Raw genomic sequence first — 17,241 nt, forward strand, 5'->3', positions numbered from 1 at the left:
TAAATTATGTAAATATATATTTATAAAAATTATGTATTTATTAAAAACTTTTAAAACTAGATTTTTTTTTTCTAAATTTTTCATATTATTCACTTTTGTATTTATAATAATTTTTATATTAAAATTAAAATTTATTATTCTGTAACATATTTATAAAATTAACTATATTATTAACAATATTATTCTTTAACATATTTATAAAATTTGTATTAGTTAAAATAGAGTTGTTTTTTTTTTATCAAGAAAGAAAGACTTTATTAATCACAAACCAATACATCCTCACAAATCCAAAAGGATAAAAGAAATCAGCTACATTACATGAGACCCATTTTCCTCAAATAAAAATGCTCAATGCCTTTCAGCTTCTGATGAGGAAAATAACTAAGTCTATACTTGATATCTTTTTTAACCAAATCAACTACAGCATTAACACTAAGAGAGTAATTATGGACAAAACAAGTGTTTCTATTATGCCAAAGATAATAGACAGTAGCTGAAAAAACAGCTGCCACTATAGAGGCTCGAACCCCCTTCCTCATGTCTTCAATCCACCTGTACCAGTCCGAGAAGATTAAAGGCCATTTACAGCCTATCCAATCTTGAATATGATGGACTACCTGCTGGGAGAAATAACAGTCAAAAAACAAATGATTATGGCTCTCATCATCTTGATCACAGACCGGGCAAAGAGTAGTATCAAGAAGCATAAACACTCGATGTAAATGGTCCCTTGTTAACAGCTTAGAATTAACAGCTTGCCAAGTGATAAACCGATGCTTGGGAACACTCATTCTGCTCCACACAAACTGCTGGTACTTGATAGGGATATGATGAAGAAAAATTTCATATAACTACCCAATTTTAAACCTCCCTTGACTGCCTGCTTTATCAATCTCCTCTTGAGTAAAAATATTACGTAAATGACAGTTTTTTTGCCAATACCAACTGGTATCAGCCTTAAGTTGGTATTGCCAAAATTTTTGTCACTTTAAATACACAGAGTGTATCCATTTCACCCATAAAGATTCCTGATGATGACTAATTGCCCAGATGTACTTACCTAGCATTGCCTTGTTCCACTTAGTACCTTCACCAAAACCCAATCCTCCAAAAGATTTAGGCAAACAAACAGTAGACCAGGAAGTGAGATGAAAGTTACTCCTTGTACCATTATTACCCCAAAGAAACCACATACAAAGTTTGTCAACTTCTTTGATTATACTTTGAGGCAATAAGAAAATATTCATCCAGTAATTTCTCAGCCCCAAAAGAACAGAGGATATGAGCTGAACCCTCCCTGCATATGATAAATGTCTACTTGACTAAGTGTGAAGTCTAAGCTTTATTTTTTTTAGAATTTCTCCACAGTCAGCCTCTTTCCACTTTGTAGGCCTCATAGGGACCCCAAGATATTTGAGGGGGAAGGTGCCCTCTTCAAGTTGTAAAAGTTGCTGTAACTGAACCTTGTCTTGAGCTGAAATACCACCAAAAAAAACTTGTGACTTACTGAGATTGGCCTTCATTCCAGTACTGCTGCAAAAGTCATCAAAAACCTGCTTTATAATCTGAACAGAGCCATGGTTAGCTTTGCAAAAAATCACTAAATCATCAGCAAAACATAAGTTGATGATCTTGAGACTTTTACACATAGGGTGAAACCGGAAATCAAGTTGCAAAGCACCTAGTTGAAGCACCCGAGAGAGATATTCCATTACTAAGACAAAAAGTAATGGGGAGATAGGGTCACCTTGACGAATCCCCTTACGGGTGTCAATCCACTCTTCATTGATAAAAACATGATCAATTTTTGAAAAAACTCTATCTTCTCCCTCCTGTTTATTAGACCGGGTAAAATTAGATCCAATACACTTGAGAGTAGCTAGCTGAGAACAAGTTAGCCAAGCAGTAGAGTCAAGAATCTCATTGGCACTAATCACCTTCCCTCCTAATCTGTCATCAAAATTGAAAACAACATTGAAATCTCCCACAACCAGCCAAGGCTTATTTGAAATATGAATAGAAGATAAACCCCTCCACATTTCCAACCTCTCAATCATAGAGTTAAAACCATAAACAAAAGTGATAACTATTTCCAGCTGTAAGCTAGAGAAAATTACCAAACAGTGTATAAATTGCTGGTGTTCCAATAAAACCTGAACCTTGACAAAAGACTTCCTCCAAAGAACCAATAACCTGCCCTCAGCAACTGTACTATTATAGTGATCCCAACCAAAGAACACTTTAGACATCATATCATTAGCCTTTTCCCTCTTTAATTTATTCTCTAATAAAGCACAAATACCCACTTTATTCATCTTTAAGAGACTCAGAATAGAATGTTGTTTGTCTCTCTTATTCAAACCCCTTACATTCCAACTAAGAACATTTGAGCAATCCATCAAATTTTGAGTCAAGTAAGAACCTATTTTTCTCCCCTGTTTCCTGTTCTTGAAGAACCTTGAACACATTCTGTTTGTTGTCCAAATGAGTGCTCATAGTCTTGCCTCTGCTCTTAGAGTTCCCAACTTTCTTAGGGACTTCCCAGTTCTCTTTATTAGCCTGAGTACGTGACATAAGCTGGACCTGTAAACTACCCTGAGTTTCAGCAACCTCACCACTAACTATCTCAGATGCATTTTTCTTAGCTTTCTCAACCTTAGGAGCCTCATTAACACCAGATGTTTCTCCTATATTAGCCTTGGTATCAGCAACAACAGGAACAGAACTGGCAAGTTCCTACCCTGTCTTGTTCTTTGTAACCCAAACCTTAGTATCAGATTTCTTACACTCAGCTGCATTATGACCAAAGCCCTTGCAATTCTACCATTTTATGGGGAGCTATTCATATTCCACAAATTGTTCTTGAATTTTACCATGCTCAGTGACAAAATGTATGATAAATGAAGGGTCATCAGAAATCTCCATTTCAACAAGAACTCTTGCATACCTGATCATAGACCTATCCTTTGTGAACTTATCCACCATAATAGGTTTTCCAATTGTACTAACCAAGGCACTTAGACATTTTTTCCCCCAATATTGCAGACCTAAATTTGGCAGTCGGATCCACAGAGGAACAGAGTGAACTAACTTGATAGTGTCTAGATCTTGAGTCCAAGGTCGCACAATGACTGGCTTCCTGTCAAACTGCACAATGCCATTCTCCAAAACAAAATCTCTAGTAGCCTCATCATTGAACTTGACAATGGTGAGACCCATGTGCATCCTCACTACCCGTTCAATACCCAGGTGACCCCAAATTCTTTTTACAAAGCCCTCAAACACAGCAAATGGGGGATTGGCTCCCAATACCATACATATCACAACTGAGTTCCAATTCTGAGCTTGTTCAGCAACCTCAGCCAAATCGATTTGAGCTACCTTCTTTCCATTTTTCAGAATTGCCTCCTCATAATGAAGTTTAGACGCCTCATTGATAAGAAGCTTACCTCTAAGATTCTCCCAATGAGATTAAGCAGAAGCTTGAAAGTTATCATTCTCTGTAATCGTTTCTGTATTCATAACCTTCTCTTCTTCCACTACGTGAAACGAGTCACCATCTCTAGCCGGGTTCAATGAATTCAACCGATGCTTACCTTCAGTCGAAAGCGAAGGCAGGTCATCCTCTTACTGTAGATTATGTTGATTCTTCAAAGAGGATTCTGGTAATGGCGTTGATCTAGTGGCCTCCTCAGTCCTTGATCTTGATGCAGGCTTTCGAGTAACCTTCTTCTTCTTCATCATGGAGAGTTGTTTTGTTAATTGGAAAAATATTGTAAAAAAATTAATGAATAGTATAATTTTAAAAATAAAGTAAATTATGTAAATATATATTTAAAAAAAATTATATATGTATTTATTGGAAATTTTTAAAACTAGATTTTTTTTTTTCTAAATTTTTCATATTATTAACTTTTGTATTTATAATAATTTTTATATCAAATTTTAAATTTATTATTCTTTAACATATTTATAAAATAAAATATATTATTGTTTAACACATTTATAAAATTTGTATTAGTTAAAAAAGAGTCGTTTTATTAATTGGAAAAATATTGTAAAAAATTTAATGAGTAGTATAATTTTACAAATAAAGTAAATTATGTAAATATATATTTATAAAAATGATGTATTTATTAGAAACTTTTAAAACTATATTTTTTTTCTAACTTTTTCATATTATTAAATTTTGTATTTATAATAATGTTTTTATCAAAATTTAAATTTATTATTCTTTAACATATTTATAAAATTAACTATATTATTCTATAACACATTTATAAAATTTGTATTAGTTAAAAAAGAGTTGTTTTACTAATTGGACAAATATTGTAAAAAAATTAATGTATAAATTTATTAGTTATGATTTTTTTTTATTAATATATATATATGTTTAAATAATTTATTTATAAAAACGTATTGGAGCAATGCCGACAGTTAAAAGGTATCGTTGTTGGGAAACTGATTTTTTTTAAGGGGCAATGCCGACACTTATAAGCTATCGCTATTGGAGGCAATAGCGACAGCTTATAGGTGTCGGCATTGCCCCTTAAAAAAATTTCTCACTCTAAAAATTTTAGTTTCCCCCCACACCTCTCTTTTTCCCTCTTTTCCCTCACTTTCTTTCTTTTTCCATCTTCCTCTCTCTTTCTTCCAGCCAACGTTCATCTTTCTTTCAGCCAACGTTGAACCTCTTCTTCAGCCACCAGCCAGTCGTGTGTGACCCGCACCACCAGCCACCTCCGATGCCGCCGACGCCACCGACGCTGAACAACCAGCCACGCGTCTCCTCCACAAGGTAGCCATTTATTCACTTCTGACTATTAGTAATAGAATGTTGTTTCTTGTCTGAGATTTTTTATCATAGGTTTGTATTTTGTCTATGGCTCTTTAAACAAGAGAAAAGTTAGAATGATCTAGGCTATTGCATTGTAACCGTGGCACATTTGTTTTGGTTTATGCTTTTGTGTTGTACACAAAGTGTTTGATAAAATACACTTAGTGTGCTGCCTATTTGAGTTGCACACATGCTATTTCCTTCTTGTTTCTTGATCTCTTACACCTTTTTTAAATGCCCTGTTATATATATATATATATATATACATATATATCCTTGATAATTGGCCCAAACTCACATGTATTATATATATAATTAGTTCACAATGACTTAATTAGTTCACATAGGAGAGAAATCCAAAGGCCTACTAGTCCAAAGTGTTACCTATTTATATATATATAATATTATTGGAGTTATTATTAATGAAAGTTTCTGCAAAAAAAAAAGTCGATTGTTTCTCATCAAATTATCATTCAAAGTTTCTGTACAACAGTTCATAGATTTTGGACCGATTATATATTACTATTTAGTTACTTGGTCGGTCTGCAATTCACAATTGACAATTAAGGGTCCCGTGTTGAGTTTGGCACCTACACTACTTATTGATTCATATTAATTCATATGTATACTCTACACATATGATCTATATATTGATCTAAAATAATTATAATTTTTTTTTAAAAAAAATCTGAACCTATTAAAGCACCAATATTAAGATATAGACATTGTAATTTTCAGGAGCCTTGATTATAATATAAGACACTTTTTAATTATTTGTTTTGGAGTTTATGCCTTTTTTTTCACCTGGTGCAACACACAATCTCAACTAGTACCACTCCAAAGCTATACACATCCACCTTAGAAGTAATGGCCATGCTTCTAGATCACTCTGGTGAAACACACCCTTTAATTTGTGTCCCTCTAATGGTTGTGTGTGTATAGTTCTGATTCATCATCAAAAGTTTGGCCAAACCAGAGTCTGATATCTTGGGGTCTATTTGTTAAATTCTTACAAATTAATTATGTTATTAGTATTATTATTTTAGAAAATAAATGTTGACAGGGATTTAAGCTTAAACTTATTACTCTTTTATTTATTTTATTTCATGTTTTTGAAAGGCTCTTTGGGATAAAACTCTTGAGCTCAGATTTTTTCTTCAGAAAGCAATCTAAAGTTCAAATAGATCATCTCAGGTATGTTTTAATGGTTAAAACTTATTAATTTGGATTCTAATTGTTTAAACATATTTAGAGGTATATTCTTTTATTATTTTTAAAATTATACAAGTGTATGTTAGAGGAGTTTGAATATCTTAAATATTCATCCATAGTGAAGTAGGTTCTGGGATTATAATTGTGTGTTGTGATGATAACGGAAGGTTGAGAACTTGCATGTCTTAGTGAAGTAGGTTCTATGATATAAATATAATTGCGTGCTGGGGGAGATATAAGGAAGAAAAATTGTTTGTTGTTTGAATTGATTGAATTATTTGAATTGATATTGACAGATGGTTAGGTTACAAATATAGGGGAAGTGTTGTCCGTTTTAAATCATAAAAAAGAGTATGAATGATTTAGATTATGAAAGATTAACGTTTCACTTTCATTTATATTCAAATAGAGCTCAAGTAGTCATATATTTTGACTACTTCAAGCTTTCAAACCTCTGCAATGGCCAAAACTGAATCAACAGGAAAAAAAACCTGATTATTTATTTATAGAAAGAGGAGATGGTGGTGGAAAGTCACGAGGCTCTGCACTTAGTTAGGTAGCCTGCAAGTCACGAGGACTGAGGTGATGGTGTGCTCTTCAATGAACTCATTTTTTATTTTATTTGGTAATTATAATTGAAAGTGTCTAATAAAGATAATACATATAAAAAAAATTAGGTGGCCTGATGATACAATCTATCTATATATATAGTCGATATCCTCGTTTATCCTTTTCCCTAGCTGCACATTTTGTTATCTTATCCCTATATAAATACACCAGCCTTCAAGCTTGTCATATATGTAGTTTGGTATTCATATATAATATCATAATCAGTTATATATAAGAATTAGTTATATGTGTTATTATATTGTAATTGAAAAATGAAGGATAACCCTCAAAGTCACAATGACTTTGGTAAAGCTTTCTTATTTATTCATTTCTGGAGTAGCACAAAGAAGAGTTGAAGAAAACTTGATTTGAGATATGGTAGGGCACTTGTTGGACATGTGATTGAAATATGGAACATTAGTTATATTTATCATCACTCTAGCTACAACATATATAATATATAGATCGTTGGTGGTGACTCTTCTACATGCACATAAATATTATAAAGATTGTAGGCATAAATATATGTATATATATATTTATATTAGTTTTTTGTCAAAAGTGTAATCCATCTTTGCATTTTGAAAATAGCATAAACTAAGTTATGATGTAGTTTTCTATGTATTTTAGGTGGACAAGTTAAGTATTTGACTCAACCCAAGGCTGAGAAGAAAGAGTAAGATGAGCATTTGGTTTTTCTCTTCTTTGCATTATTATTTAATTCAGATTTGACTCACTTTCATTATATTATAATATTGTAAATGTGTGTATGTGCTGAGACAGACTTCAAAGAAACTTTATTTGCAACAATTTGCAAGAGGTATGCCTCTAACTTTTATTTTAATACTATGCAAATGTTAGAGGAGTTTGAATATCTTAAATATTCATCCATAGTGAAGTAGGTTCTAGGATTGTTACTGTGTGCTGCGGTGATAACGGAAGGTTGAGAACTTGTGTGTTTTAGTGAAGTAGGATCTGCAAAATTTGTGTGCTGCGGAGATAAGAAAGAAAATTTGTGTGTTGTTTGAATTGATGTAGACTTGTCTATGATTATCCTATAATTGAATTTTGTTTGTTTGATTGGTTTGATTATAACATATACTTGTATGAATGTACATATTGCGTGTTGGCATACACATATAACATAACCTTTTGTACTTCTTGTTTTGTATATGTTAGTTTTCTTCTTGCCCCTTGTCTAATCTCAATTTGTGTTTATTGTAATTGAAGAATAGCTTTGTGTTTCATTGTATTCTAATAGTTTGGTCATTTTCTTATTTAAATAATATCTAAGTTATTTTTTTTCTTCCAAACTGTGATTGTTTTTACCATGTTCGATGGCCTTGGCTGAAACAATGTATTCTTTAAACAATTGAAAATTTTCTAAAAAAAATCAATTGGTTAGTTTTGGGTTCAATCAATTGAGACATAGGATATATATTTATATATTTACTTGATGATTTCCTTTTCTGCACTAGAACTACTATCTCAATTTGTGTTTATTTTATTTGAAGCATAGCTTTGTGTTTCATTGTAGTCTAATAGCTTGATCATTTTCTTACTTAAATAATATCTAAGATATTTTTTTTCTTCCAAACTGTGATTTTTTTTACCATGTTCGATGGCCTTAGTTGAAACAATATATTCTTTAAATAATTGAAAATTTTCTAAAATGGATTGATTATCACTTTGTTAAAAATGTTGTGCTTGCATAGAATTCATAATTATATGGCTATTTATTAAAAGAAATATATATGCTTGACCAAAAGAAATTATGATTTTCTATTTTGCGTAGACTTTCAAATGTGAATTAGATTTATAAATTTGGATTAGGCTTATTCACAACTCGTTATGTTTCTTTAACAACTTTGTTTGGTATGCTCATTGTGTTACTTTAATAACTTTAACAAATGTCACCTGGTATGCTTGTGTTACATATTAATGATCTATTATATTTATATTCTCGGTGCTCTTATTTATAACTATATTATCTTTTCTTTTCTTACTAAGTACTATGGACTTAGAATCTTATGCATATTACCTACACAGTGCGTGTCTTTATATGTGTGTATATATGTATATTAATTTCTCGATGTTTATTGTATATTTGCTAATGTGCTATGAATGATTGGTAATTTGGTTTATTAATGTCGATGTGATTTCATAAACTAACTAGCTTGACCCCTTTAAAATTGAGGCTGATAGGTATGCATTCCGTATTTTAAAGAACTAAGACTAACTACTTAAGCCATGAGGCTATCCAGTTTGATAAGAAAAATACAACTTTTATATAAATTATTTTTGTGACTGAAAACCACAGTCATCCTTTTTATTTCTTCTGCAACCTCAAGTTCTCTATTTATTTTAGTTTTGGTTTAACTTTAATGGTGTTTATTCTGTATTGTAGGCTAAAACTCTACTTGGATATTTAAGAGAACCAAAGCAACACGAAATTCTTCTTCAAGTTGTTGGGTATTATTTTCTTTCTTGCTTGTAAGAATTATGTACAGTGAGGATTTAATGTATTATTTACATTGAGAATAATGAATTTTTATTGAGAATTATTTAGTCTCATGGGGATTTGATGTATTATTTACATTTCAATTGTATGAATAAATGTTGTATGTATATGAATTTTTATTATGATAAATATATTTTTTTTACAAGTTATGGTAATAATAATTAATTATGTGAGTAATTTTTTTATTTAAATTTATATCAAACTTCACTTGTTAAAAATATAATTAAAAGTTTTAAAAAACATATATCGAAAAATTATTATATATATAAATTTAATGTTATGGCGACACCTATTAACTATCAGCGTTGCTAGCAATGACGACAACTATTAACTGTCGGCGTTGCCAGCAACGGCGACACGTATTAACTGTCGGCGTAGCCAGCAACGGCGACACCTATTAACTGTTGGCGTAGCCAACAACGGTGACACTTATTAACTGTCTGCGTAACTACCCCTACGCCGGCATAGGCAAATACGACAGTTAGTCGACTGTCATCATTGCTCAATAGCGACAGTTAAAAACTGTCGGGAAATCCCGTTTTTGTAGTAGTGTAGGGGTGGATTGGTCTTTTGACCACCTAGCTAGTGTGATGAAGAGCTATGGCTGAGGGGTGAGGATCACTCATGTTCAAGACACTTCTGAAGCTTTGGGAGCACTTTCCATTGACGAGCATAAGGCAAGCTAGGACTTTATCAAACATTTGACTTTTGGTGAAATTGGAGCCATTTCTTGAGCAATTGCAGCTGGGATCGGGTCTAGACATTGCTAGGGCCATCATACTCCACAGGAATTCAAAATCAAAGGTAAGGTTTCCTCTCTTTTTGTATTTAAGATTTTGTGCTGGGTTTAATGGGTTTTAATTTCTAAATTCTAAGTTTGAGGGTGTTCTGGATAGTTTAGTTGGTTGGTTCTGTTGCTTAGACTTAGAGTAGAGTTTTCGTGCCTGGAATTTTGTTAGAAATGTCTGGAATGGCTGATATGGAGGTTTGAATTGGCTGGAAAATCATGGGTTTATGATTTGGGGAAGAACCTTAATTCTAGGCACGCTTTTCAGGTTCTACGTACCTAGCACGACCACACTAGTGTCCTAGAAAGGGGAAATTGGGTTCAATTTTAGGGACTTGAGTTGAAGGGCACTACCACGCAAAGGGTTGGCGTGACCGTGCTAATGGTCCAGAAGCCCCAAACTGTCTGCGGACGCGACCGCGCCAGGGCCCCCGAAATACCTGTTTTCTGGTTTTTAGGGCTAGGCTCGAGGGGCTCAGGAATCTAGTTTGGGAGTTTTCTTTGGGGCTCGGGGGACGTTTTTAGTGCCCCATTAATTGGGAACCATGGTTTTAAGAATTATAGTTCGGTTTGGAACTCACGGTCTAAGGTTAAGTCTTGATGAACATATAATTTTGTTGTGACTAGGGATTCTGCCAGGCTTGGGTCAGGATTAGCGCTCGGGGTCATTTCACTATTTCCACGAGAATCAAGGTAAGAAAATTGCACATGATATGTGAAATGTATGATTGGGGCTTGACCTAGCTATTAATATAATATAATTGGGGCTTGGCCAATTTATTAAGTGTAAATGTGATTAGGGCTTGGGCCCAGCTAACAAGCATGATTATAATTGTGCTTTTGCATATCTTCTTGGTATACAGTAATGCATTGTATCTTCATGTATGATGATTGTATTATGCGGTTGTTTATTCTAGCTAGGAAGCTTAGTTTATTAACCGAGAACCTGTCTTTTGTGTCTGTTCAAAGCTTGACCTGTTAGTTAAGGGTGTATCTGCTTAAAAGAGGATTCGGCTTATAAGTCGAGGCCCTATAAGACTTGGCTTATAAGGCGTGATCGCAGGCCGTTATGGCTAGGCCACCCTTGGAGTGCCTTATGTACTCGACTGACTCAGATGCCATATGAATAAATAGGAGTGTGACATGCGCTTGTGTGCCCCTATGGTCACTTATCTGTTAAGTGTATATGCTTGGTTTTGGTTATTACTCATAAGCATGGTATTATATCCTGTGCATGGTCTTATTATGTTTTCTTGCTGAGTATTTTGGCTCAAGGGTGCTTTGTGGTGCAAGTACGGGTAAGGAGAAGCTTGGCCAGGCGTGAGTTGGAGAGCGATAGCAATGACGTGTAGATATGCAGCCCGCTCGACCACCACTGCAGAGAAATTACAAGGAAGCTAAGGTTGGACCCAGTTTTGTCATCTAGGTCGGCTTATTTTGAAACCTTTGAGTTATAACTGACTTTTAAACTTGTGTTTGGGATCCCATGTAAAGAAGAAAGCTTTGTTAATAAAGATGTTTATGTCCTGACCAAAATTTTAATATATCTAAACCCTTAGTGGCTTAATCAGATGTTTTAATCCAAATGACTCGTTTAGCGAGTCCAGCACTAATTTTAAAGACTCTTAGTAACGAACCCTAATTAGCAAGGTGTTACAACTTGGTATCAGAGCTGCCAGGGTTTAAGGGTTCCTAATGATGGACTGGGCATGTACACTCACTGCTAAAGATAAGCTTAACTCAGGGTTTGGTAACTATTAATATAGTTATGTATGTACTTGCTTAAATGAACAATATATATGCCTTACCTGCTTGTTTAAATAGAAGCATGAGTTATTCTGATAGGGCTTGGCCCTTGACTGTTGTATGTATCTTAAAGATGTGCTTAATAGCCCAATAGATGCTTGTAAATGTGGTAGGATTTCTTATAAGCATCATTGTTGCCTTCAGATGTCGAAAACGCTTATTAGCACTGCTATACGTGGTTGTATGTTAGGAGACCCTTATTAGCACTATTGAATGTTAAAAAGACTGCTTATTAGCATCACTATCTATCTGTGCATTACAGGAAATGCTTATTGGCATATTTCTTATCTTTGAGTATTAGAAATGCCTAATAGTATTATGCTATGTACATGCATGCAAAGAACGTGCTTATTAGCACCATGGTTAAGCATGAATTTGAACTGCCATGTTTATTAGCATGGTTGTTTGTGTGTGAATTACTAGGATTCTTATTAGCATTGTCAATGCATGTGGATGCTTATTCGATCGGTTTTGAACCGTGGGTTGGCATGAGATATTGCTATTACTGTCTGATAAATTGAGTCATTGATTGCAGATAGACTTGGCGTTGAGAATCAGGTCAGAAGTAATGACAAGGGTCAAAACCCTCTACTAGTCCCTGAGAACTGGCAATTGATGCTTGCTGGGATGCAAGCTAGGCTGCAGAGACAGGATGAAGAGATTCGCTAGTTGAGGCAACAGTAGGTTCCGGTAGGGAATGCTGCATCAGTGGCCCCATCTGTTGCTCCAGTACCGGCCGTACAGTAACAGACATAGTTAGAAAACCATTGGGAGATAGTATATGAATGGTTCAGGAAACAACACCCTCCAGTTTTTTAGGGTAGTGCAGATCCACTCAAGGCAGAACAGTGGATGGCTATGATCACATCCATCTTAAAGTTTATAAGGGTGGTGGGCAATGAAAGTGTGGCCTGTGCCACATACATGTTTTGGGAGGACGTCGAATCTCATGGGATGTGGTGTCCTAGACTAGGGATGTATCTACAATGAACTAGAAAGAGTTTAGAACCCTGTTCAATGATACGTATTAGAATGAAACCATTAAAGTTGTAAAGGCTGAGAAATTCAGTAGGTTATTACAAGGGAGTATGTCAGTGACAAAATAGCCCTGAAGTTTGACAGATTAGCCAAGTTCACTGCAGACTTGGTACCCATTGATGGGACAAGGAAGGAGAGATTCCTTTAGGGGCTGCACCCTATGATAGCCCGGGATATCAAAATTAATACAATACCTGGAGTGATGATATATGCTCAGGTAGTGGAGAGAGCCCTTACTGCTGAGGACACTGAGAACAAGATCTGGCGCAAGAATGCAGCCAGAAGGGATATGAGGAGGACGACACCTCCCTTTAGGGGATCAGGTAGGGGCGGAGGCCCTAGTGACCAGAAATGGAAGACCTCGAATATTATTTTGGCTTTTGATCCTGATAGGAGGCCATGGGGTGTACAGATTGGCCACTAGGCAATGAGAACTGGAAGACATATCCAGAGTGTACCAGATGTAGAAGACTTCATCTGGGGGAGTGTCGGGTGAAGGCCTGCTTTTTAAGTGGGATTGTGAGGCATCTCAAGAAGGAATGCCCAAGAATGAAGAAAGTAAAACCAAAGAAGGCAGACAGCTCGAATCTAGCTGGAATGTTTGCATTGACACAGGCTGAGGCTGAGGCTAGGCCCTCAGTGGTCACAAGTCAACTTTCTAGCGCTGGTATTTCTTATATTGTGCTGATTGACTCTGGTGCTACACATTCTTATGTTTCTAGTGCCATGTGACTACTTTGCTATGGGGTTTGGGACATTATTACCCTCTGGGGGGTTAGTGATTTCAAGTAGATGGGTCAGATCACTGCTAGTGATAGTAGACGGCAGGGAGTTGTCAGTTGACTTGATAGAGTTGGTTATGACCGACTTTGATATGATTTTGGGGATGGACTGGTTAACTAGGTATGGGGCAACCATTGATTGTAAAAAGAAGATGGTAACCTTTGAGCCTGAGGGTGAGGACCCCTTCGTATTCGTTGGCACTGTGTATGGACTCCGAGTACCTATAATTTCAGCATTAAGGGCTAGAAACCTATTGTGAGGAGGTTGCATGGGATTCTTGGCCAGCGTGGTGGATACCACTCAGTTCATGCCAGTGGGACCAGAAGGGACTAGGTTAGTCTGTGAATTCCTAGATGTGTTTCCAGAAGAGTTACCAAGGTTTCCGGTGCAGAGGGAAATAGAATTTGTTATTGAGCTGGCATCAGGGACAAAGCCAGTATCTAGGGCACCTTACATAATGGCCCCAGCGGAGTTGAGGGTACTCAAGATACAATTACAGGAGTTGCTAGACTTGGGTTTTATCATAATCAGTTTCTCGCCATGGGGCACACCAGTATTGTTTGTCAAGAAGAAGGACGGTTCTCTGAGGATGTGCATAGACTACAGGGAGCTGAATAAACTAACCATTAAGAACAGGTACCCTCTGCCAAGGATAGATGACATTTTTTACCAATTGCAAGGTAAAATGGTGTTCTCGAAGATAGATCTTCGATCTGGTTATCACCAATTGAGGATCAAGGAGGAAGACATACAAAAGTTATCCTTCCATACCAGATATGTGCACTATGAGTTTCTTATTATGTCATTTGGTTTGACTAACGCCCGACACCTTTGATGGACTTGATGAACAGGATGTTCAAGGACTATCTAGATCGATTTGTGATAGCATTTATCGACGATGCCTTAGTATATTCATAAACAGAGGAAGAGCATGAGCAACACCTCAGGTTGGTCTTACAAAGGCTGAGAGAGCATAGATTATTTGCGAAGTTCATGAAGTGTGAATTTTGGTTACCTCGGGTGACATTCTTGGGTCATATTGTTAGTAGAGATGGGATTAAGGTAGACCCAGCTAAGATTGAGGCTGTCAGGAATTGGCTGAGGCCAAGGAATGCCTCTGAGATTAGGAGCTTCCTTGGATTGGCATGTTATTATAGGAAGTTTGTGGAAGGGTTCTCAAGGATAGCTACCCCACTGACAAAACTTACACGCAGGAGTCAGAAGTTTACAAGGTCAGACAGATGTGAGAACAGCTTCCAGGAGTTAAAGCGGCATTCGATTACCACCCTAGTCCTGAGTCTTCCGATAGATCAGGAAAAGTTCATGGTTTATTGTGATGCCTCAAGATAAGGGTTAGGATGTGTCCTTATGTAGGCAGAAAAGGTGATTGCTTATGCATCACACCAGTTGAAAGATTATGAGCAGGGGTATCCTACTCATGATCTAGAGTTAGTAGCGGTGGTCTTTGCATTAAAGGTATGGAGGTATTACCTTTATGGAGAGAAGTGTGAGATATATACAGACCACAGGAGCCTTAAGTACTTCTTTACACATAAGGATTTGGATATGAGGCAGAGGCGTTGGTTGGAACTGGTGAAGGACTATGATTGTGACATCCTTTACCATCCAGGAAAAGCCAACGTGGTGGCAGATACCCTAAGTCGGAGAGGTCCAGGGAAATTGTATAATTGAGGCAGATATCCAAGGAGTTGGCAGAGGATAAGACCAAAGCAGGGATTGAGTTGATAGTAGGCCACTTAGCAAACATTACCCTACAGTCTACTCTTCTAGAAAGAATAAAGGAGTGTCAGTTACAAGAGCAACAGTTGGTGAAGATTAGAGAGGATGTCCTATCTGGAGTGGCTAAGGAATATTCAGTATCAGTTATGGGTTTGCTAAGATATAAAGGTCGAATATGTGTTCCAATGGATACTGTTATTGGATGGGAGATTCTGGATGAATCGCATACTACCCCATATTCTTTGCACCCCAACACCACAAAGATGTACCAGGACCTGAGAACCTTATATTGGTGGCCGAAGATGAAGAGGGATATAACCGAGTATGTAGCCAGGTGTCTGACGTGTCAATAGATCAAGGCTGAACACTAGAGACCATCGGGGCTACTACAGCCCTTAGACATTCTAGAGTGGAAATGGGAAGACATCGCAATGGACATCGCAATGGACTTTGTGGTGGGATTGCCCAAAATAGTGGGTCATCACGATTCGGTGTGGGTGATTGTAGACAAATACACCAAGTCGGCTCACTTTCTACCAGTGAAGACAACTTATACCGTGGACCAGTACGCATAACTCTATGTAAAGGAGATAGTATGTCTTCATGGAGCTTCGAGGTCGATCATGTCAGATCGGGACCCTACATTTACTTCCAAGTTTTGGGGAAGTTTGCAGAAGGCGATGGGCACACAACTGAAGTTTAGTATAGCTTATCATCCTCAGACTGACGGTCAATATGAGAGGACCATCCAGATAATGGAGGACATGATGAGAGCATGTGTATTGTACTTTGAGGGGTCTTGGAGTAAATATTTAACCTTGATAGAGTTTTCCTACGACAACAGCTACCAGGCGACCATAGGAGTGGCTCCTTATGAGGTGTTGTATGGTAGAAAATGCAGATCACCTATTCACTAGGATGAGATGGGTGAACGTAGATATTTGGGTCCTGAGGAAGTTCAAAGGACCAATGAGGCTATGGAGAAAATCAGAGTTTGGATGCTCACATCACAGAGTAGATAGAAGAGTTATGCGGATCTGAAGTGTAGGAACGTGGAGTTCCAGGTGGGAGATCATGTCTTCCTTAGAGTCTCATCATTGAAGGGGGTGAGGAGGTTTGGGAGAAAGGGAAAGCTAAGCCCTAGGTTTGTAGGACCTTTTGAGATCCTAGAGAGGATCGGTCAGGTGGCCTATAGATTGGCCTTAATTCCGGTATTGTTGGTCGTGCACAATGTGTTCCATATTTAAATGCTGCGAAAGTATGTATCTAAGGAGACCCGTGTACTGAGATATGAAGATCTGGAGCTGCAGGCAAACTTATCCTTTAAGGAGAAGCCAGTCCAGATATTAGATAGGAAGGACAAGGTCCAGAGAAACAAAACCTTACTTCTAGTTAAGGTATTATGGAGGAACAGCAAGGTTGAGGAGGCGACCTGGGAGTTGGAATCGACCATGCGAGATCAATATCCTGAGCTATTCAAGGAAAATTTTGAGGACAAAATTCCTGCAAATAGGGGATAATTGTAACATCCCAAATTCCCTAATATAACTTACTGCCTGGATTAGGGGGCCGAGAGGCAATAATTGAATTAATTGAGTGCTTATATGTTATGAGCATATTATTACATGAATTATGCAAATTTTATTATGATATGATTATGCTTGCATGTTTTAGTTTATCAAAAATGCATGTGGGCCCGTTTCTTATTAGAAGGGCATTTTCATACTTTTGACCTGTTAAGGGTATAATTGTAAATATATGTGATATATGATTGCGACCACATTATTATATGGATATATCTGAGTTACTCGGCACGGGCGATCCTAAAGAGCTAATTAGTGGAAAAGTCACAACGGGGTGAAATACCCAACTCGGGGTGAGCCCAGGGGTGTTTTGGTTATTTGGTAA

The sequence above is a fragment of the Humulus lupulus genome, chromosome X, assembly GCF_963169125.1.
Source record: "Humulus lupulus chromosome X, drHumLupu1.1, whole genome shotgun sequence".
NCBI lineage: Eukaryota > Viridiplantae > Streptophyta > Magnoliopsida > Rosales > Cannabaceae > Humulus > Humulus lupulus.